At 35.0% G+C, this 24,268-nt stretch overlaps 7 non-coding genes across 7 annotated transcripts; all 7 read left to right on the top strand.

The window, feature by feature from the left end:
• Window positions 1-893: 893 nt before the first annotated feature.
• Window positions 894-966, top strand: Trnak-uuu (transfer RNA lysine (anticodon UUU)). Its single transcript has one exon. It is a non-coding gene; the product is annotated as a tRNA-Lys (tRNA).
• A 3,719-nt stretch (window positions 967-4,685) lies between these two features.
• On the top strand, window positions 4,686-4,758 carry Trnak-uuu (transfer RNA lysine (anticodon UUU)). The gene has a single exon. It is a non-coding gene; the product is annotated as a tRNA-Lys (tRNA).
• A 3,710-nt stretch (window positions 4,759-8,468) lies between these two features.
• On the top strand, window positions 8,469-8,541 carry Trnak-uuu (transfer RNA lysine (anticodon UUU)). Its single transcript has one exon. It is a non-coding gene; the product is annotated as a tRNA-Lys (tRNA).
• Window positions 8,542-12,252: 3,711 nt separating this feature from the next.
• Trnak-uuu (transfer RNA lysine (anticodon UUU)) lies at window positions 12,253-12,325 on the top strand. The gene has a single exon. It is a non-coding gene; the product is annotated as a tRNA-Lys (tRNA).
• Window positions 12,326-16,036: 3,711 nt separating this feature from the next.
• On the top strand, window positions 16,037-16,109 carry Trnak-uuu (transfer RNA lysine (anticodon UUU)). The gene has a single exon. It is a non-coding gene; the product is annotated as a tRNA-Lys (tRNA).
• Window positions 16,110-19,805: 3,696 nt separating this feature from the next.
• On the top strand, window positions 19,806-19,878 carry Trnak-uuu (transfer RNA lysine (anticodon UUU)). Its single transcript has one exon. It is a non-coding gene; the product is annotated as a tRNA-Lys (tRNA).
• Window positions 19,879-23,583: 3,705 nt separating this feature from the next.
• On the top strand, window positions 23,584-23,656 carry Trnak-uuu (transfer RNA lysine (anticodon UUU)). The gene has a single exon. It is a non-coding gene; the product is annotated as a tRNA-Lys (tRNA).
• The last annotated feature ends 612 nt before the right edge of the window (window positions 23,657-24,268 follow it).

Below are 24,268 nucleotides of genomic sequence, written 5' to 3'. Positions count from 1 at the left end.
CGGATGCGGGAGTTCGTGGGATCGATCCCCGGCCGAGTCATACCAAAGACTTACAAATATGGTACTAACAGCTGCCTTGCTTGGAGCTCAGCATTAAGAGGTTAGTGTTAGGACTGGTCGGCCGGGTCTCAGGATAAAGTGACTGGGTGGGACATCATGCCACATGTCTGCGGCATGATGCCCCAGTGCTAGCCATCACTATAAACTGCCACACTGCAGACATCGTAGCGATATGACTGACAAATTCTTAAAAGCTACCTTAAAAATACAAATCACATGCACACACAAACACACACACACACACACACAAATCTCCCATGTCGTAGAAATAAAACCACCACATCTAACACACACCTTCCGTATTTATGTATTTTCTCCTGTACCGATCCATAGAAGAAAATCACAAATATGTATAGAGAACAATTAATTGGAAGCAAGTTTATCAACTTACAGGTACTATTTAATTGATTATGTAGTGTGTAAGCATTGCTTTCTCTGGAAACAAAAAATTTCAAGATAGGTGATTTTCACATGTGTAATTAACTGAGAGAAATTAAGGAAAGAATGCGAAGATTTAAGAGAAGAGCAGAAGGATAGTGTTTGTGTTGTCCGGACTGTAAAATCATAACTGTTAACACAAAGAAACAATGACTAGTCTTAACTTTAACAACTTGCTCGGCTAATGACACATTTGTGCATTTCCTTATGCAGCAAAATTTAAATTCCTCCGTGAATGGTTGATTGCCATATAAACTGGATTATTGTTTCCATAAGGGGCTAACATCTAAGATCCAATCAATCCTAGACGCTAGCTATTTGAAGTTGATGAGATAACGATTAACCATGTTGCGCATAACTACCCGAGCCAACATTCGACCATGCATTAACAAGTAGCCCGCCTAGCTCAGTCGGTAGAGCATCAGACTTTTAATCTGAGGGTCGTGAGTTCGAGTCCCACGGTGGGCGTACAATTTTTAATACCATTACAAATTTATACTACACTTTGTACACGCGTCTATTTAGCTACAAATAGGTGTGATGGTAAATGTCCCACAGAAACGTTTTTATTTTCTCATATAATCATTTTTATGTTGAATTTTGATATCCTCTTTTTCAAATTCATTAGCTTGTCAATGTCTTTCTGGTTTCCACACAGCCCTCAGAAAGGTACTGATTATGGTAGTGACCCTGTATGTACCCATCCAGATAAAAAGTGAATGAAATATGTAAGTTCATTTACATATTCTATATACTTCTATTAAAGCGTTTTGTTTTGTAATTCAATAGTGTTGGGATTTTTCTATCCTATCCTTGTACTGGTGTATATTTTTGTTTGTTATCTAATATTTTCGAGCTCTTAGCGCTTTAACGTCTTAGGCGCTGTACTAAGTCCACATAATTATTATTATTATTATTATTATTATTATTATTATTATTATTATTAATATTATTATTGTTATTATTTTTATTATTATTATTATTATTATTATTATTATTATTGTTATTATTATTATTATTATTATTATTATTATCAATTGTGGGAATTTCCAAAATACTGATAAACAATTCTTCCGAATTATTTCTTTATTTTGATTTAGCAACTAAAATTGTAAGTCAGCAAAAATTCATTTTTACGACTAACATCTTTCTTTCTTTCCTTTTTTTTTTTGGTCATTTTTTTTTTATTCTTCTTTTTTGTGTTTTAACCATTAATATCACCGCACCGGATTGCGCGATCCTTGTGGCCACTGCTTTCGAGTGTCCGATAGCCCGTAATCATACTTCCCACAAAACTGTGAACTCATTATTGTAACCTTCATGACTTGATCTAAGATAGGTTTCTTTCACATATGTACGGTGCAGTCTTTATTTTCTCCACGTTGCAAAGTTTCATCTAACTCATCAGAACAGGAAAGAACTGACAGTACCTTGCAGTGCTAGTCTCTTTTCTTCTCTTCTTTTTAAGACATATTAACTTTTAGTCGCAGATTTTAAAATTCCTTTGAGATTTGTGTTACATTGCGAATTACATATTATGTTATTGTTTGAATCGTAAAATTAATGCATTTAATTCTCAAACGATGCATTGCATTCTTTAGCTTACTTAAATCGAGAACTATTATCAAAACTCGCAATTGATAAATCATTTTTAAAAAATCCATATTTTCATTCATTTAGATTGAGCATCCGAAACTGGACGGCAACAATTTAATTTTAAGACTTAGTATTTTCACCAATACAATCATCGCATTCTATACCGCGATGTTGTGACCACCGAATTCAGGTGTCCGAGAGGCGGTGATCGTACCTCCATTAAAACCGTGAACACATCCTGCATGCATATCTCATGCAGTTATTGTTGATTGAAACGAGAAGTGTTTATACGTCTTCACGGTGCATTCTTCGTTTTGTCTCCATTACAACGTTTGAATAAACAATTTAGAACACGAAACAACTGATAGTAGCTTGCAGTGGTAGTGTCTCATTACTTTAAACATATTGTCTGTTAGGTGGAGCTTTTAGACTGGCGTTGACTTTTGTGCTTCTGTCCGTATATTTTAATAATATTCGTATCATAATATGAATGCATTCAATTTGCATATGATATAGTGGATGCGTTAGATTTACTGGAATCAAGAAGAAATGCTGACAGAATGATCAACATCTCTTAGAGTTGATTAAATTGGGTACTCTATCCCGTTCGCATGGACATGTGGATACGCTCTCATTTAGGGACATCTTAGGAAAGGAGAGAAATACTTGCAGGTATATCTATATTCATTTTGACAACAATTGAAAATCAGTGGAAGCTAAATCATAACCACCTACCCTCGGACTTTCACCCATGACCCTTAGATTAAATGTCGGATGCTCTAGCGACTGAGATTGGGGCACTACTCATCCAAATTCTGTCAGTTTGTCAGTCTCGGATTTTGCTGCGTAGCCCCTTCCATTACGTATTTAAAGGGTGCGGCCATATTTGTATCACATGACGTTTAGCAGTTATGGTGCAGATAGATGCCCAGAGCTCGGTTCAAACGAAAATGCTTTTCTTTACATTTCACGTCAATATCATTTCATTGCACAAGTCTTTGGAATTAAGAGTTTTTTGTTATGAAAACAAAATTCAGTAAATGCGTCCCCCACTGCTGCCATCATATTTGCATTTCCAGTAATGCTGCATATTAGTTCGTTAACTGAGAAATGAATGAGTCATAATTACCCAATAGTATTACGAATCTATGGTCATACACTAAAAAACAAACCTAAGCAAAACCAAAACGGTTTGTAATACTGAACAAATAATTCAGTTAACAAAGTTGTAAAATGAAAATGTAAGAGGGACTTACAGCATTATGAATTGCATCCAAAATCATCCCAAAATGTTATCTTCAAGTCCAAAGGAATAGAATGTTCCGAATAAAATCTACATCCTCAAATGCATTGGTCTACCAACAGTTCTGATATATCACAATGGCATTTTCAAGAATTCTTTAGAAATAATTCACAATAGGCCAAAAATAATATTTTAACCCACATAGCATTTTGTGGCTCCAATGAATAATTCAAACAAATGTTTGCTTCCAAATAATATCTAAACACAACAATAAATATATCTGAAGAATAATGTTACAAGAAGAACATACAAAATATGACTGACCAAATAGTCCAACTCCACGTACTTAAATACAGACATAAGGACTGAAAACTCATTAGCTACTACTCACTACGTGACAATGAACAAATATCCCTAAAAGCTCCGGTGGCCTAGTAATTACAGCGTACGCCTCGGATGCGGGAGTTCGTGGGATCGATCCCCGGCCGAGTCATACCAAAGACTTACAAATATGGTACTAACAGCTGCCTTGCTTGGAGCTCAGCATTAAGAGGTTAGTGTTAGGACTGGTCGGCCGGGTCTCAGGATAAAGTGACTGGGTGGGACATCATGCCACATGTCTGCGGCATGATGCCCCAGTGCTAGCCATCACTATAAACTGCCACACTGCAGACATCGTAGCGATATGACTGACAAATTCTTAAAAGCTACCTTAAAAATACAAATCACATGCACACACAAACACACACACACACACACACACAAATCTCCCATGTCGTAGAAATAAAACCACCACATCTAACACACACCTTCCGTATTTATGTATTTTCTCCTGTACCGATCCATAGAAGAAAATCACAAATATGTATAGAGAACAATTAATTGGAAGCAAGTTTATCAACTTACAGGTACTATTTAATTGATTATGTAGTGTGTAAGCATTGCTTTCTCTGGAAACAAAAAATTTCAAGATAGGTGATTTTCACATGTGTAATTAACTGAGAGAAATTAAGGAAAGAATGCGAAGATTTAAGAGAAGAGCAGAAGGATAGTGTTTGTGTTCTCCGGACTGTAAAATCATAACTGTTAACACAAAGAAACAATGACTAGCCTTAACTTTAACAACTTGCTCGGCTAATGACACATTTGTGCATTTCCTTATGCAGCAAAATTTAAATTCCTCCGTGAATGGTTGATTGCCATATAAACTGGATTATTGTTTCCATAAGGGGCTAACATCTAAGATCCAATCAATCCTAGACGCTAGCTATTTGAAGTTGATGAGATAACGATTAACCATGTTGCGCATAACTACCCGAGCCAACATTCGACCATGCATTAACAAGTAGCCCGCCTAGCTCAGTCGGTAGAGCATCAGACTTTTAATCTGAGGGTCGTGAGTTCGAGTCCCACGGTGGGCGTACAATTTTTAATACCATTACAAATTTATACTACACTTTGTACACGCGTCTATTTAGCTACAAATAGGTGTGATGGTAAATGTCCCACAGAAACGTTTTTATTTTCTCATATAATCATTTTTATGTTGAATTTTGATATCCTCTTTTTCAAATTCATTAGCTTGTCAATGTCTTTCTGGTTTCCACACAGCCCTCAGAAAGGTACTGATTATGGTAGTGACCCTGTATGTACCCATCCAGATAAAAAGTGAATGAAATATGTAGGTTCATTTACATATTCTATATACTTCTATTAAAGCGTTTTGTTTTGTAATTCAATAGTGTTGGGATTTTTCTATCCTATCCTTGTACTGGTGTATATTTTTGTTTGTTATCTAATATTTTCGAGCTCTTAGCGCTTTAACGTCTTAGGCGCTGTACTAAGTCCACATAATTATTATTATTATTATTATTATTATTATTATTATTATTATTATTATTATTATTAATATTATTATTGTTATTATTTTTATTATTATTATTATTATTATTATTATTATTATTATTATTATTATTATCAATTGTGGGAATTTCCAAAATACTGATAAACAATTCTTCCGAATTATTTCTTTATTTTGATTTAGCAACTAAAATTGTAAGTCAGCAAAAATTCATTTTTACGACTAACATCTTTCTTTCTTTCCTTTTTTTTTTTGGTCATTTTTTTTTTTTATTCTTCTTTTTTGTGTTTTAACCATTAATATCACCGCACCGGATTCCGCGATCCTTGTGGCCACTGCTTTCGAGTGTCCGATAGCCCGTAATCATACTTCCCACAAAACTGTGAACTCATTATTGTAACCTTCATGACTTGATCTAAGATAGGTTTCTTTCACATATGTACGGTGCAGTCTTTATTTTCTCCACGTTGCAAAGTTTCATCTAACTCATCAGAACAGGAAAGAACTGACAGTACCTTGCAGTGCTAGTCTCTTTTCTTCTCTTCTTTTTAAGACATATTAACTTTTAGTCGCAGATTTTAAAATTCCTTTGAGATTTGTGTTACATTGCGAATTACATATTATGTTATTGTTTGAATCGTAAAATTAATGCATTTAATTCTCAAACGATGCATTGCATTCTTTAGCTTACTTAAATCGAGAACTATTATCAAAACTCGCAATTGATAAATCATTTTTAAAAAATCCATATTTTCATTCATTTAGATTGAGCATCCGAAACTGGACGGCAACAATTTAATTTTAAGACTTAGTATTTTCACCAATACAATCATCGCATTCTATACCGCGATGTTGTGACCACCGAATTCAGGTGTCCGAGAGGCGGTGATCGTACCTCCATTAAAACCGTGAACACATCCTGCATGCATATCTCATGCAGTTATTGTTGATTGAAACGAGAAGTGTTTATACGTCTTCACGGTGCATTCTTCGTTTTGTCTCCATTACAACGTTTGAATAAACAATTTAGAACACGAAACAACTGATAGTAGCTTGCAGTGGTAGTGTCTCATTACTTTAAACATATTGTCTGTTAGGTGGAGCTTTTAGACTGGCGTTGACTTTTGTGCTTCTGTCCGTATATTTTAATAATATTCGTATCATAATATGAATGCATTCAATTTGCATATGATATAGTGGATGCGTTAGATTTACTGGAATCAAGAAGAAATGCTGACAGAATGATCAACATCTCTTAGAGTTGATTAAATTGGGTACTCTATCCCGTTCGCATGGACATGTGGATACGCTCTCATTTAGGGACATCTTAGGAAAGGAGAGAAATACTTGCAGGTATATCTATATTCATTTTGACAACAATTGAAAATCAGTGGAAGCTAAATCATAACCACCTACCCTCGGACTTTCACCCATGACCCTTAGATTAAATGTCGGATGCTCTAGCGACTGAGATTGGGGCACTACTCATCCAAATTCTGTCAGTTTGTCAGTCTCGGATTTTGCTGCGTAGCCCTTTCCATTAAATATTTAAAGGGTGTGGCCATATTTGTATCACATGACGTTTAGCAGTTATGGTGCAGATAGATGCCCAGAGCTCGGTTCAAACGAAAATGCTTTTCTTTACATTTCACGTCAATATCATTTCATTGCACAAGTCTTTGGAATTAAGAGTTTTTTGTTATGAAAACAAAATTCAGTAAATGCGTCCCCCACTGCTGCCATCATATTTGCATTTCCAGTAATGCTGCATATTAGTTCGTTAACTGAGAAATGAATGAGTCATAATTACCCAATAGTGTTACGAATCTATGGTCATACACTAAAAAACAAACCTAAGCAAAACCAAAACGGTTTGTAATACTGAACAAATAATTCAGTTAACAAAGTTGTAAAATGAAAATGTAAGAGGGACTTACAGCATTATGAATTGCATCCAAAATCATCCCAAAATGTTATCTTCAAGTCCAAAGGAATAGAATGTTCCGAATAAAATCTACATCCTCAAATGCATTGGTCTACCAACAGTTCTGATATATCACAATGGCATTTTCAAGAATTCTTTAGAAATAATTCACAATAGGCCAAAAATAATATTTTAACCCACATAGCATTTTGTGGCTCCAATGAATAATTCAAACAAATGTTTGCTTCCAAATAATATCTAAACACAACAATAAATATATCTGAAGAATAATGTTACAAGAAGAACATACAAAATATGACTGACCAAATAGTCCAACTCCACGTACTTAAATACAGACATAAGGACTGAAAACTCATTAGCTACTACTCACTACGTGACAATGAACAAATATCCCTAAAAGCTCCGGTGGCCTAGTAATTACAGCGTACGCCTCGGATGCGGGAGTTCGTGGGATCGATCCCCGGCCGAGTCATACCAAAGACTTACAAATATGGTACTAACAGCTGCCTTGCTTGGAGCTCAGCATTAAGAGGTTAGTGTTAGGACTGGTCGGCCGGGTCTCAGGATAAAGTGACTGGGTGGGACATCATGCCACATGTCTGCGGCATGATGCCCCAGTGCTAGCCATCACTATAAACTGCCACACTGCAGACATCGTAGCGATATGACTGACAAATTCTTAAAAGCTACCTTAAAAATACAAATCACATGCACACACAAACACACACACACACACACACAAATCTCCCATGTCGTAGAAATAAAACCACCACATCTAACACACACCTTCCGTATTTATGTATTTTCTCCTGTACCGATCCATAGAAGAAAATCACAAATATGTATAGAGAACAATTAATTGGAAGCAAGTTTATCAACTTACAGGTACTATTTAATTGATTATGTAGTGTGTAAGCATTGCTTTCTCTGGAAACAAAAAATTTCAAGATAGGTGATTTTCACATGTGTAATTAACTGAGAGAAATTAAGGAAAGAATGCGAAGATTTAAGAGAAGAGCAGAAGGATAGTGTTTGTGTTGTCCGGACTGTAAAATCATAACTGTTAACACAAAGAAACAATGACTAGTCTTAACTTTAACAACTTGCTCGGCTAATGACACATTTGTGCATTTCCTTATGCAGCAAAATTTAAATTCCTCCGTGAATGGTTGATTGCCATATAAACTGGATTATTGTTTCCATAAGGGGCTAACATCTAAGATCCAATCAATCCTAGACGCTAGCTATTTGAAGTTGATGAGATAACGATTAACCATGTTGCGCATAACTACCCGAGCCAACATTCGACCATGCATTAACAAGTAGCCCGCCTAGCTCAGTCGGTAGAGCATCAGACTTTTAATCTGAGGGTCGTGAGTTCGAGTCCCACGGTGGGCGTACAATTTTTAATACCATTACAAATTTATACTACACTTTGTACACGCGTCTATTTAGCTACAAATAGGTGTGATGGTAAATGTCCCACAGAAACGTTTTTATTTTCTCATATAATCATTTTTATGTTGAATTTTGATATCCTCTTTTTCAAATTCATTAGCTTGTCAATGTCTTTCTGGTTTCCACACAGCCCTCAGAAAGGTACTGATTATGGTAGTGACCCTGTATGTACCCATCCAGATAAAAAGTGAATGAAATATGTAAGTTCATTTACATATTCTATATACTTCTATTAAAGCGTTTTGTTTTGTAATTCAATAGTGTTGGGATTTTTCTATCCTATCCTTGTACTGGTGTATATTTTTGTTTGTTATCTAATATTTTCGAGCTCTTAGCGCTTTAACGTCTTAGGCGCTGTACTAAGTCCACATAATTATTATTATTATTATTATTATTATTATTATTATTATTATTATTATTAATATTATTATTGTTATTATTTTTATTATTATTATTATTATTATTATTATTATTATTATTATTATTATTATTATTATTATCAATTGTGGGAATTTCCAAAATACTGATAAACAATTCTTCCGAATTATTTCTTTATTTTGATTTAGCAACTAAAATTGTAAGTCAGCAAAAATTCATTTTTACGACTAACATCTTTCTTTCTTTCCTTTTTTTTTTTGGTCATTTTTTTTTTATTCTTCTTTTTTGTGTTTTAACCATTAATATCACCGCACCGGATTGCGCGATCCTTGTGGCCACTGCTTTCGAGTGTCCGATAGCCCGTAATCATACTTCCCACAAAACTGTGAACTCATTATTGTAACCTTCATGACTTGATCTAAGATAGGTTTCTTTCACATATGTACGGTGCAGTCTTTATTTTCTCCACGTTGCAAAGTTTCATCTAACTCATCAGAACAGGAAAGAACTGACAGTACCTTGCAGTGCTAGTCTCTTTTCTTCTCTTCTTTTTAAGACATATTAACTTTTAGTCGCAGATTTTAAAATTCCTTTGAGATTTGTGTTACATTGCGAATTACATATTATGTTATTGTTTGAATCGTAAAATTAATGCATTTAATTCTCAAACGATGCATTGCATTCTTTAGCTTACTTAAATCGAGAACTATTATCAAAACTCGCAATTGATAAATCATTTTTAAAAAATCCATATTTTCATTCATTTAGATTGAGCATCCGAAACTGGACGGCAACAATTTAATTTTAAGACTTAGTATTTTCACCAATACAATCATCGCATTCTATACCGCGATGTTGTGACCACCGAATTCAGGTGTCCGAGAGGCGGTGATCGTACCTCCATTAAAACCGTGAACACATCCTGCATGCATATCTCATGCAGTTATTGTTGATTGAAACGAGAAGTGTTTATACGTCTTCACGGTGCATTCTTCGTTTTGTCTCCATTACAACGTTTGAATAAACAATTTAGAACACGAAACAACTGATAGTAGCTTGCAGTGGTAGTGTCTCATTACTTTAAACATATTGTCTGTTAGGTGGAGCTTTTAGACTGGCGTTGACTTTTGTGCTTCTGTCCGTATATTTTAATAATATTCGTATCATAATATGAATGCATTCAATTTGCATATGATATAGTGGATGCGTTAGATTTACTGGAATCAAGAAGAAATGCTGACAGAATGATCAACATCTCTTAGAGTTGATTAAATTGGGTACTCTATCCCGTTCGCATGGACATGTGGATACGCTCTCATTTAGGGACATCTTAGGAAAGGAGAGAAATACTTGCAGGTATATCTATATTCATTTTGACAACAATTGAAAATCAGTGGAAGCTAAATCATAACCACCTACCCTCGGACTTTCACCCATGACCCTTAGATTAAATGTCGGATGCTCTAGCGACTGAGATTGGGGCACTACTCATCCAAATTCTGTCAGTTTGTCAGTCTCGGATTTTGCTGCGTAGCCCCTTCCATTACGTATTTAAAGGGTGCGGCCATATTTGTATCACATGACGTTTAGCAGTTATGGTGCAGATAGATGCCCAGAGCTCGGTTCAAACGAAAATGCTTTTCTTTACATTTCACGTCAATATCATTTCATTGCACAAGTCTTTGGAATTAAGAGTTTTTTGTTATGAAAACAAAATTCAGTAAATGCGTCCCCCACTGCTGCCATCATATTTGCATTTCCAGTAATGCTGCATATTAGTTCGTTAACTGAGAAATGAATGAGTCATAATTACCCAATAGTATTACGAATCTATGGTCATACACTAAAAAACAAACCTAAGCAAAACCAAAACGGTTTGTAATACTGAACAAATAATTCAGTTAACAAAGTTGTAAAATGAAAATGTAAGAGGGACTTACAGCATTATGAATTGCATCCAAAATCATCCCAAAATGTTATCTTCAAGTCCAAAGGAATAGAATGTTCCGAATAAAATCTACATCCTCAAATGCATTGGTCTACCAACAGTTCTGATATATCACAATGGCATTTTCAAGAATTCTTTAGAAATAATTCACAATAGGCCAAAAATAATATTTTAACCCACATAGCATTTTGTGGCTCCAATGAATAATTCAAACAAATGTTTGCTTCCAAATAATATCTAAACACAACAATAAATATATCTGAAGAATAATGTTACAAGAAGAACATACAAAATATGACTGACCAAATAGTCCAACTCCACGTACTTAAATACAGACATAAGGACTGAAAACTCATTAGCTACTACTCACTACGTGACAATGAACAAATATCCCTAAAAGCTCCGGTGGCCTAGTAATTACAGCGTACGCCTCGGATGCGGGAGTTCGTGGGATCGATCCCCGGCCGAGTCATACCAAAGACTTACAAATATGGTACTAACAGCTGCCTTGCTTGGAGCTCAGCATTAAGAGGTTAGTGTTAGGACTGGTCGGCCGGGTCTCAGGATAAAGTGACTGGGTGGGACATCATGCCACATGTCTGCGGCATGATGCCCCAGTGCTAGCCATCACTATAAACTGCCACACTGCAGACATCGTAGCGATATGACTGACAAATTCTTAAAAGCTACCTTAAAAATACAAATCACATGCACACACAAACACACACACACACACACACAAATCTCCCATGTCGTAGAAATAAAACCACCACATCTAACACACACCTTCCGTATTTATGTATTTTCTCCTGTACCGATCCATAGAAGAAAATCACAAATATGTATAGAGAACAATTAATTGGAAGCAAGTTTATCAACTTACAGGTACTATTTAATTGATTATGTAGTGTGTAAGCATTGCTTTCTCTGGAAACAAAAAATTTCAAGATAGGTGATTTTCACATGTGTAATTAACTGAGAGAAATTAAGGAAAGAATGCGAAGATTTAAGAGAAGAGCAGAAGGATAGTGTTTGTGTTGTCCGGACTGTAAAATCATAACTGTTAACACAAAGAAACAATGACTAGTCTTAACTTTAACAACTTGCTCGGCTAATGACACATTTGTGCATTTCCTTATGCAGCAAAATTTAAATTCCTCCGTGAATGATTGATTGCCATATAAACTGGATTATTGTTTCCATAAGGGGCTAACATCTAAGATCCAATCAATCCTAGACGCTAGCTATGTGAAGTTGATGAGATAACGATTAACCATGTTGCGCATAACTACCCGAGCCAACATTCGACCATGCATTAACAAGTAGCCCGCCTAGCTCAGTCGGTAGAGCATCAGACTTTTAATCTGAGGGTCGTGAGTTCGAGTCCCACGGTGGGCGTACAATTTTTAATACCATTACAAATTTATACTACACTTTGTACACGCGTCTATTTAGCTACAAATAGGTGTGATGGTAAATGTCCCACAGAAACGTTTTTATTTTCTCATATAATCATTTTTATGTTGAATTTTGATATCCTCTTTTTCAAATTCATTAGCTTGTCAATGTCTTTCTGGTTTCCACACAGCCCTCAGAAAGGTACTGATTATGGTAGTGACCCTGTATGTACCCATCCAGATAAAAAGTGAATGAAATATGTAAGTTCATTTACATATTCTATATACTTCTATTAAAGCGTTTTGTTTTGTAATTCAATAGTGTTGGGATTTTTCTATCCTATCCTTGTACTGGTGTATATTTTTGTTTGTTATCTAATATTTTCGAGCTCTTAGCGCTTTAACGTCTTAGGCGCTGTACTAAGTCCACATAATTATTATTATTATTATTATTATTATTATTATTATTATTATTATTATTATTATTATTAATATTATTATTGTTATTATTTTTATTATTATTATTATTATTATTATTATTATTATTATTATTATTATTATCAATTGTGGGAATTTCCAAAATACTGATAAACAATTCTTCCGAATTATTTCTTTATTTTGATTTAGCAACTAAAATTGTAAGTCAGCAAAAATTCATTTTTACGACTAACATCTTTCTTTCTTTCCTTTTTATTTTTGGTCATTTTTTTTTTATTCTTCTTTTTTGTGTTTTAACCATTAATATCACCGCACCGGATTGCGCGATCCTTGTGGCCACTGCTTTCGAGTGTCCGATAGCCCGTAATCATACTTCCCACAAAACTGTGAACTCATTATTGTAACCTTCATGACTTGATCTAAGATAGGTTTCTTTCACATATGTACGGTGCAGTCTTTATTTTCTCCACGTTGCAAAGTTTCATCTAACTCATCAGAACAGGAAAGAACTGACAGTACCTTGCAGTGCTAGTCTCTTTTCTTCTCTTCTTTTTAAGACATATTAACTTTTAGTCGCAGATTTTAAAATTCCTTTGAGATTTGTGTTACATTGCGAATTACATATTATGTTATTGTTTGAATCGTAAAATTAATGCATTTAATTCTCAAACGATGCATTGCATTCTTTAGCTTACTTAAATCGAGAACTATTATCAAAACTCGCAATTGATAAATCATTTTTAAAAAATCCATATTTTCATTCATTTAGATTGAGCATCCGAAACTGGACGGCAACAATTTAATTTTAAGACTTAGTATTTTCACCAATACAATCATCGCATTCTATACCGCGATGTTGTGACCACCGAATTCAGGTGTCCGAGAGGCGGTGATCGTACCTCCATTAAAACCGTGAACACATCCTGCATGCATATCTCATGCAGTTATTGTTGATTGAAACGAGAAGTGTTTATACGTCTTCACGGTGCATTCTTCGTTTTGTCTCCATTACAACGTTTGAATAAACAATTTAGAACACGAAACAACTGATAGTAGCTTGCAGTGGTAGTGTCTCATTACTTTAAACATATTGTCTGTTAGGTGGAGCTTTTAGACTGGCGTTGACTTTTGTGCTTCTGTCCGTATATTTTAATAATATTCGTATCATAATATGAATGCATTCAATTTGCATATGATATAGTGGATGCGTTAGATTTACTGGAATCAAGAAGAAATGCTGACAGAATGATCAACATCTCTTAGAGTTGATTAAATTGGGTACTCTATCCCGTTCGCATGGACATGTGGATACGCTCTCATTTAGGGACATCTTAGGAAAGGAGAGAAATACTTGCAGGTATATCTATATTCATTTTGACAACAATTGAAAATCAGTGGAAGCTAAATCATAACCACCTACCCTCGGACTTTCACCCATGACCCTTAGATTAAATGTCGGATGCTCTAGCGACTGAGATTGGGGCACTACTCATCCAAATTCTGTCAGTTTGTCAGTCTCGGATTTTGCTGCGTAGCCCCTTCCATTACGTATTTAAAGGGTGCGGCCATATTTGTATCACATGACGTTTAGCAGTTATGGTGCAGATAGATGCCCAGAGCTCGGTTCAAACGAAAATGCTTTTCTTTACATTTCACGTCAATATCATTTCATTGCACAAGTCTTTGGAATTAAGAGTTTTTTGTTATGAAAACAAAATTCAGTAAATGCGTCCCCCACTGCTGCCATCATATTTGCATTTCCAGTAATGCTGCATATTAGTTCGTTAACTGAGAAATGAATGAGTCATAATTACCCAATAGTGTTACGAATCTATGGTCATACACTAAAAAACAAACCTAAGCAAAACCAAAACGGTTTGTAATACTGAACAAATAATTCAGTTAACAAAGTTGTAAAATGAAAATGTAAGAGGGACTTACAGCATTATGAATTGCATCCAAAATCATCCCAAAATGTTATCTTCAAGTCCAAAGGAATAGAATGTTCCGAATAAAATCTACATCCTCAAATGCATTGGTCTACCAACAGTTCTGATATATCACAATGGCATTTTCAAGAATTCTTTAGAAATAATTCACAATAGGCCAAAAATAATATTTTAACCCACATAGCATTTTGTGGCTCCAATGAATAATTCAAACAAATGTTTGCTTCCAAATAATATCTAAACACAACAATAAATATATCTGAAGAATAATGTTACAAGAAGAACATACAAAATATGACTGACCAAATAGTCCAACTCCACGTACTTAAATACAGACATAAGGACTGAAAACTCATTAGCTACTACTCACTACGTGACAATGAACAAATATCCCTAAAAGCTCCGGTGGCCTAGTAATTACAGCGTACGCCTCGGATGCGGGAGTTCGTGGGATCGATCCCCGGCCGAGTCATACCAAAGACTTACAAATATGGTACTAACAGCTGCCTTGCTTGGAGCTCAGCATTAAGAGGTTAGTGTTAGGACTGGTCGGCCGGGTCTCAGGATAAAGCGACTGGGTGGGACATCATGCCACATGTCTGCGGCATGATGCCCCAGTGCTAGCCATCACTATAAACTGCCACACTGCAGACATCGTAGCGATATGACTGACAAATTCTTAAAAGCTACCTTAAAAATACAAATCACATGCACACACAAACACACACACACACACACACAAATCTCCCATGTCGTAGAAATAAAACCACCACATCTAACACACACCTTCCGTATTTATGTATTTTCTCCTGTACCGATCCATAGAAGAAAATCACAAATATGTATAGAGAACAATTAATTGGAAGCAAGTTTATCAACTTACAGGTACTATTTAATTGATTATGTAGTGTGTAAGCATTGCTTTCTCTGGAAACAAAAAATTTCAAGATAGGTGATTTTCACATGTGTAATTAACTGAGAGAAATTAAGGAAAGAATGCGAAGATTTAAGAGAAGAGCAGAAGGATAGTGTTTGTGTTGTCCGGACTGTAAAATCATAACTGTTAACACAAAGAAACAATGACTAGTCTTAACTTTAACAACTTGCTCGGCTAATGACACATTTGTGCATTTCCTTATGCAGCAAAATTTAAATTCCTCCGTGAATGGTTGATTGCCATATAAACTGGATTATTGTTTCCATAAGGGGCTAACATCTAAGATCCAATCAATCCTAGACGCTAGCTATTTGAAGTTGATGAGATAACGATTAACCATGTTGCGCATAACTACCCGAGCCAACATTCGACCATGCATTAACAAGTAGCCCGCCTAGCTCAGTCGGTAGAGCATCAGACTTTTAATCTGAGGGTCGTGAGTTCGAGTCCCACGGTGGGCGTACAATTTTTAATACCATTACAAATTTATACTACACTTTGTACACGCGTCTATTTAGCTACAAATAGGTGTGATGGTAAATGTCCCACAGAAACGTTTTTATTTTCTCATATAATCATTTTTATGTTGAATTTTGATATCCTCTTTTTCAAATTCATTAGCTTGTCAATGTCTTTCTGGTTTCCACACAGCCCTCAGAAAGGTACTGATTATGGTAGTGACCCTGTATGTACCCATCCAGATAAAAAGTGAATGAAATATGTAAGTTCATTTACATATTCTATATACTTCTATTAAAGCGTTTTGTTTTGTAATTCAATAGTGTTGGGATTTTTCTATCCTATCCTTGTACTGGTGTATATTTTTGTTTGTTATCTAATATTTTCGAGCTCTTAGCGCTTTAACGTCTTAGGCGCTGTACTAAGTCCACATAATTATTGTTATTATTATTATTATTATTATTATTATTATTATTATTATTAATATTATTATTGTTATTATTTTTTTTATTATTATTATTATTATTATTATTATTATTATTATTATCAATTGTGGGAATTTCCAAAATACTGATAAACAATTCTTCCGAATTATTTCTTTATTTTGATTTAGCCACTAAAATTGTAAGTCAGCAAAAATTCATTTTTACGACTAACATCTTTCTTTCTTTCCTTTTTTTTTTTGGTCATTTTTTTTTTATTCTTCTTTTTTGTGTTTTAACCATTAATATCACCGCACCGGATTGCGCGATCCTTGTGGCCACTGCTTTCGAGTGTCCGATAGCCCGTAATCATACTTCCCACAAAACTGTGAACTCATTATTGTAACCTTCATGACTTGATCTAAGATAGGTTTCTTTCACATATGTACGGTGCAGTCTTTATTTTCTCCACGTTGCAAAGTTTCATCTAACTCATCAGAACAGGAAAGAACTGACAGTACCTTGCAGTGCTAGTCTCTTTTCTTCTCTTCTTTTTAAGACATATTAACTTTTAGTCGCAGATTTTAAAATTCCTTTGAGATTTGTGTTACATTGCGAATTACATATTATGTTATTGTTTGAATCGTAAAATTAATGCATTTAATTCTCAAACGATGCATTGCATTCTTTAGCTTACTTAAATCGAGAACTATTATCAAAACTCGCAATTGATAAATCATTTTTAAAAAATCCATATTTTCATTCATTTAGATTGAGCATCCGAAACTGGACGGCAACAATTTAATTTTAAGACTTAGTATTTTCACCAATACAATCATCGCATTCTATACCGCGATGTTGTGACCACCGAATTCAGGTGTCCGAGAGGCGGTGATCGTACCTCCATTAAAACCGTGAACACATCCTGCATGCATATCTCATGCAGTTATTGTTGATTGAAACGAGAAGTGTTTATACGTCTTCACGGTGCATTCTTCGTTTTGTCTCCATTACAACGTTTGAATAAACAATTTAGAACACGAAACAACTGATAGTAGCTTGCAGTGGTAGTGTCTCATTACTTTAAACATATTGTCTGTTAGGTGGAGCTTTTAGACTGGCGTTGACTTTTGTGCTTCTGTCCGTATATTTTAATAATATTCGTATCATAATATGAATGCATTCAATTTGCATATGATATAGTGGATGCGTTAGATTTACTGGAATCAAGAAGAAATGCTGACAGAATGATCAACATCTCTTAGAGTTGATTAAATTGGGTACTCTATCCCGTTCGCATGGACATGTGGATACGCTCTCATTTAGGGACATCTTAGGAAAGGAGAGAAATACTTGCAGGTATATCTATATTCATTTTGACAACAATTGAAAATCAGTGGAAGCTAAATCATAACCACCTACCCTCGGACTTTCACCCATGACCCTTAGATTAAATGTCGGATGCTCTAGCGACTGAGATTGGGGCACTACTCATCCAAATTCTGTCAGTTTGTCAGTCTCGGATTTTGCTGCGTAGCCCCTTCCATTACGTATTTAAAGGGTGCGGCCATATTTGTATCACATGACGTTTAGCAGTTATGGTGCAGATAGATGCCCAGAGCTCGGTTCAAACGAAAATGCTTTTCTTTACATTTCACGTCAATATCATTTCATTGCACAAGTCTTTGGAATTAAGAGTTTTTTGTTATGAAAACAAAATTCAGTAAATGCGTCCCCCACTGCTGCCATCATATTTGCATTTCCAGTAATGCTGCATATTAGTTCGTTAACTGAGAAATGAATGAGTCATAATTACCCAATAGTATTACGAATCTATGGTCATACACTAAAAAACAAACCTAAGCAAAACCAAAACGGTTTGTAATACTGAACAAATAATTCAGTTAACAAAGTTGTAAAATGAAAATGTAAGAGGGACTTACAGCATTATGAATTGCATCCAAAATCATCCCAAAATGTTATCTTCAAGTCCAAAGGAATAGAATGTTCCGAATAAAATCTACATCCTCAAATGCATTGGTCTACCAACAGTTCTGATATATCACAATGGCATTTTCAAGAATTCTTTAGAAATAATTCACAATAGGCCAAAAATAATATTTTAACCCACATAGCATTTTGTGGCTCCAATGAATAATTCAAACAAATGTTTGCTTCCAAATAATATCTAAACACAACAATAAATATATCTGAAGAATAATGTTACAAGAAGAACATACAAAATATGACTGACCAAATAGTCCAACTCCACGTACTTAAATACAGACATAAGGACTGAAAACTCATTAGCTACTACTCACTACGTGACAATGAACAAATATCCCTAAAAGCTCCGGTGGCCTAGTAATTACAGCGTACGCCTCGGATGCGGGAGTTCGTGGGATCGATCCCCGGCCGAGTCATACCAAAGACTTACAAATATGGTACTAACAGCTGCCTTGCTTGGAGCTCAGCATTAAGAGGTTAGTGTTAGGACTGGTCGGCCGGGTCTCAGGATAAAGCGACTGGGTGGGACATCATGCCACATGTCTGCGGCATGATGCCCCAGTGCTAGCCATCACTATAAACTGCCACACTGCAGACATCGTAGCGATATGACTGACAAATTCTTAAAAGCTACCTTAAAAATACAAATCACATGCACACACAAACACACACACACACACACACAAATCTCCCATGTCGTAGAAATAAAACCACCACATCTAACACACACCTTCCGTATTTATGTATTTTCTCCTGTACCGATCCATAGAAGAAAATCACAAATATGTATAGAGAACAATTAATTGGAAGCAAGTTTATCAACTTACAGGTACTATTTAATTGATTATGTAGTGTGTAAGCATTGCTTTCTCTGGAAACAAAAAATTTCAAGATAGGTGATTTTCACATGTGTAATTAACTGAGAGAAATTAAGGAAAGAATGCGAAGATTTAAGAGAAGAGCAGAAGGATAGTGTTTGTGTTGTCCGGACTGTAAAATCATAACTGTTAACACAAAGAAACAATGACTAGCCTTAACTTTAACAACTTGCTCGGCTAATGACACATTTGTGCATTTCCTTATGCAGCAAAATTTAAATTCCTCCGTGAATGGTTGATTGCCATATAAACTGGATTATTGTTTCCATAAGGGGCTAACATCTAAGATCCAATCAATCCTAGACGCTAGCTATTTGAAGTTGATGAGATAACGATTAACCATGTTGCGCATAACTATCCGAGCCAACATTCGACCATGCATTAACAAGTAGCCCGCCTAGCTCAGTCGGTAGAGCATCAGACTTTTAATCTGAGGGTCGTGAGTTCGAGTCCCACGGTGGGCGTACAATTTTTAATACCATTACAAATTTATACTACACTTTGTACACGCGTCTATTTAGCTACAAATAGGTGTGATGGTAAATGTCCCACAGAAACGTTTTTATTTTCTCATATAATCATTTTTATGTTGAATTTTGATATCCTCTTTTTCAAATTCATTAGCTTGTCAATGTCTTTCTGGTTTCCACACAGCCCTCAGAAAGGTACTGATTATGGTAGTGACCCTGTATGTACCCATCCAGATAAAAAGTGAATGAAATATGTAAGTTCATTTACATATTCTATATACTTCTATTAAAGCGTTTTGTTTTGTAATTCAATAGTGTTGGGATTTTTCTATCCTATCCTTGTACTGGTGTATATTTTTGTTTGTTATCTAATATTTTCGAGCTCTTAGCGCTTTAACGTCTTAGGCGCTGTACTAAGTCCACATAATTATTGTTATTATTATTATTATTATTATTATTATTATTATTATTAATATTATTATTGTTATTATTTTTATTATTATTATTATTATTATTATTATTATTATTATTATTATTATTATTATTATCAATTGTGGGAATTTCCAAAATACTGATAAACAATTCTTCCGAATTATTTCTTTATTTTGATTTAGCCACTAAAATTGTAAGTCAGCAAAAATTCATTTTTACGACTAACATCTTTCTTTCTTTCCTTTTTTTTTTGGTCATTTTTTTTTTATTCTTCTTTTTTGTGTTTTAACCATTAATATCACCGCACCGGATTGCGCGATCCTTGTGGCCACTGCTTTCGAGTGTCCGATAGCCCGTAATCATACTTCCCACAAAACTGTGAACTCATTATTGTAACCTTCATGACTTGATCTAAGATAGGTTTCTTTCACATATGTACGGTGCAGTCTTTATTTTCTCCACGTTGCAAAGTTTCATCTAACTCATCAGAACAGGAAAGAACTGACAGTACCTTGCAGTGCTAGTCTCTTTTCTTCTCTTCTTTTTAAGACATATTAACTTTTAGTCGCAGATTTTAAAATTCCTTTGAGATTTGTGTTACATTGCGAATTACATATTATGTTATTGTTTGAATCGTAAAATTAATGCATTTAATTCTCAAACGATGCATTGCATTCTTTAGCTTACTTAAATCGAGAACTATTATCAAAACTCGCAATTGATAAATCATTTTTAAAAAATCCATATTTTCATTCATTTAGATTGAGCATCCGAAACTGGACGGCAACAATTTAATTTTAAGACTTAGTATTTTCACCAATACAATCATCGCATTCTATACCGCGATGTTGTGACCACCGAATTCAGGTGTCCGAGAGGCGGTGATCGTACCTCCATTAAAACCGTGAACACATCCTGCATGCATATCTCATGCAGTTATTGTTGATTGAAACGAGAAGTGTTTATACGTCTTCACGGTGCATTCTTCGTTTTGTCTCCATTACAACGTTTGAATAAACAATTTAGAACACGAAACAACTGATAGTAGCTTGCAGTGGTAGTGTCTCATTACTTTAAACATATTGTCTGTTAGGTGGAGCTTTTAGACTGGCGTTGACTTTTGTGCTTCTGTCCGTATATTTTAATAATATTCGTATCATAATATGAATGCATTCAATTTGCATATGATATAGTGGATGCGTTAGATTTACTGGAATCAAGAAGAAATGCTGACAGAATGATCAACATCTCTTAGAGTTGATTAAATTGGGTACTCTATCCCGTTCGCATGGACATGTGGATACGCTCTCATTTAGGGACATCTTAGGAAAGGAGAGAAATACTTGCAGGTATATCTATATTCATTTTGACAACAATTGAAAATCAGTGGAAGCTAAATCATAACCACCTACCCTCGGACTTTCACCCATGACCCTTAGATTAAATGTCGGATGCTCTAGCGACTGAGATTGGGGCACTACTCATCCAAATTCTGTCAGTTTGTCAGTCTCGGATTTTGCTGCGTAGCCCCTTCCATTACGTATTTAAAGGGTGCGGCCATATTTGTATCACATGACGTTTAGCAGTTATGGTGCAGATAGATGCCCAGAGCTCGGTTCAAACGAAAATGCTTTTCTTTACATTTCACGTCAATATCATTTCATTGCACAAGTCTTTGGAATTAAGAGTTTTTTGTTATGAAAACAAAATTCAGTAAATGCGTCCCCCACTGCTGCCATCATATTTGCATTTCCAGTAATGCTGCATATTAGTTCGTTAACTGAGAAATGAATGAGTCATAATTACCCAATAGTATTACGAATCTATGGTCATACACTAAAAAACAAACCTAAGCAAAACCAAAACGGTTTGTAATACTGAACAAATAATTCAGTTAACAAAGTTGTAAAATGAAAATGTAAGAGGGACTTACAGCATTATGAATTGCATCCAAAATCATCCCAAAATGTTATCTTCAAGTCCAAAGGAATAGAATGTTCCGAATAAAATCTACATCCTCAAATGCATTGGTCTACCAACAGTTCTGATATATCACAATGGCATTTTCAAGAATTCTTTAGAAATAATTCACAATAGGCCAAAAATAATATTTTAACCCACATAGCATTTTGTGGCTCCAATGAATAATTCAAACAAATGTTTGCTTCCAAATAATATCTAAACACAACAATAAATATATCTGAAGAATAATGTTACAAGAAGAACATACAAAATATGACTGACCAAATAGTCCAACTCCACGTACTTAAATACAGACATAAGGACTGAAAACTCATTAGCTACTACTCACTACGTGACAATGAACAAATATCCCTAAAAGCTCCGGTGGCCTAGTAATTACAGCGTACGCCTCGGATGCGGGAGTTCGTGGGATCGATCCCCGGCCGAGTCATACCAAAGACTTACAAATATGGTACTAACAGCTGCCTTGCTTGGAGCTCAGCATTAAGAGGTTAGTGTTAGGACTGATCGGCCGGGTCTCAGGATAAAGCGACTGGGTGGGACATCATGCCACATGTCTGCGGCATGATGCCCCAGTGCTAGCCATCACTATAAACTGCCACACTGCAGACATCGTAGCGATATGACTGACAAATTCTTAAAAGCTACCTTAAAAATACAAATCACATGCACACACAAACACACACACACACACACACAAATCTCCCATGTCGTAGAAATAAAACCACCACATCTAACACACACCTTCCGTATTTATGTATTTTCTCCTGTACCGATCCATAGAAGAAAATCACAAATATGTATAGAGAACAATTAATTGGAAGCAAGTTTATCAACTTACAGGTACTATTTAATTGATTATGTAGTGTGTAAGCATTGCTTTCTCTGGAAACAAAAAATTTCAAGATAGGTGATTTTCACATGTGTAATTAACTGAGAGAAATTAAGGAAAGAATGCGAAGATTTAAGAGAAGAGCAGAAGGATAGTGTTTGTGTTGTCCGGACTGTAAAATCATAACTGTTAACACAAAGAAACAATGACTAGCCTTAACTTTAACAACTTGCTCGGCTAATGACACATTTGTGCATTTCCTTATGCAGCAAAATTTAAATTCCTCCGTGAATGGTTGATTGCCATATAAACTGGATTATTGTTTCCATAAGGGGCTAACATCTAAGATCCAATCTAATCCTAGACGCTAGCTATGTGAAGTTGATGAGATAACGATTAACCATGTTGCGCATAACTACCCGAGCCAACATTCGACCATGCATTAACAAGTAGCCCGCCTAGCTCAGTCGGTAGAGCATCAGACTTTTAATCTGAGGGTCGTGAGTTCGAGTCCCACGGTGGGCGTACAATTTTTAATACCATTACAAATTTATACTAAACTTTGTACACGCGTCTATTTAGCTACAAATAGGTGTGATGGTAAATGTCCCACAGAAACGTTTTTATTTTCTCATATAATCATTTTTATGTTGAATTTTGATATCCTCTTTTTCAAATTCATTAGCTTGTCAATGTCTTTCTGGTTTCCACACAGCCCTCAGAAAGGTACTGATTATGGTAGTGACCCTGTATGTACCCATCCAGATAAAAAGTGAATGAAATATGTAAGTTCATTTACATATTCTATATACTTCTATTAAAGCGTTTTGTTTTGTAATTCAATAGTGTTGGGATTTTTCTATCCTATCCTTGTACTGGTGTATATTTTTGTTTGTTATCTAATATTTTCGAGCTCTTAGCGCTTTAACGTCTTAGGCGCTGTACTAAGTCCACATAATTATTATTATTATTATTATTATTATTATTATTATTATTATTATTATTAATATTATTATCGTTATTATTTTTATTATTATTATTATAATTATTATTATTATTATTATTATCAATTGTGGGAATTTCCAAAATACTGATAAACAATTCTTCCGAATTATTTCTTTATTTTGATTTAGCAAC

The sequence above is a fragment of the Sinohyriopsis cumingii genome, unplaced genomic scaffold, assembly GCF_028554795.1.
Source record: "Sinohyriopsis cumingii isolate HCF-2022 unplaced genomic scaffold, ASM2855479v2 utg001656l, whole genome shotgun sequence".
Taxonomy (NCBI): domain Eukaryota; kingdom Metazoa; phylum Mollusca; class Bivalvia; order Unionida; family Unionidae; genus Sinohyriopsis; species Sinohyriopsis cumingii.
This window is presented reverse-complemented; position numbering and strand designations above follow the sequence as displayed.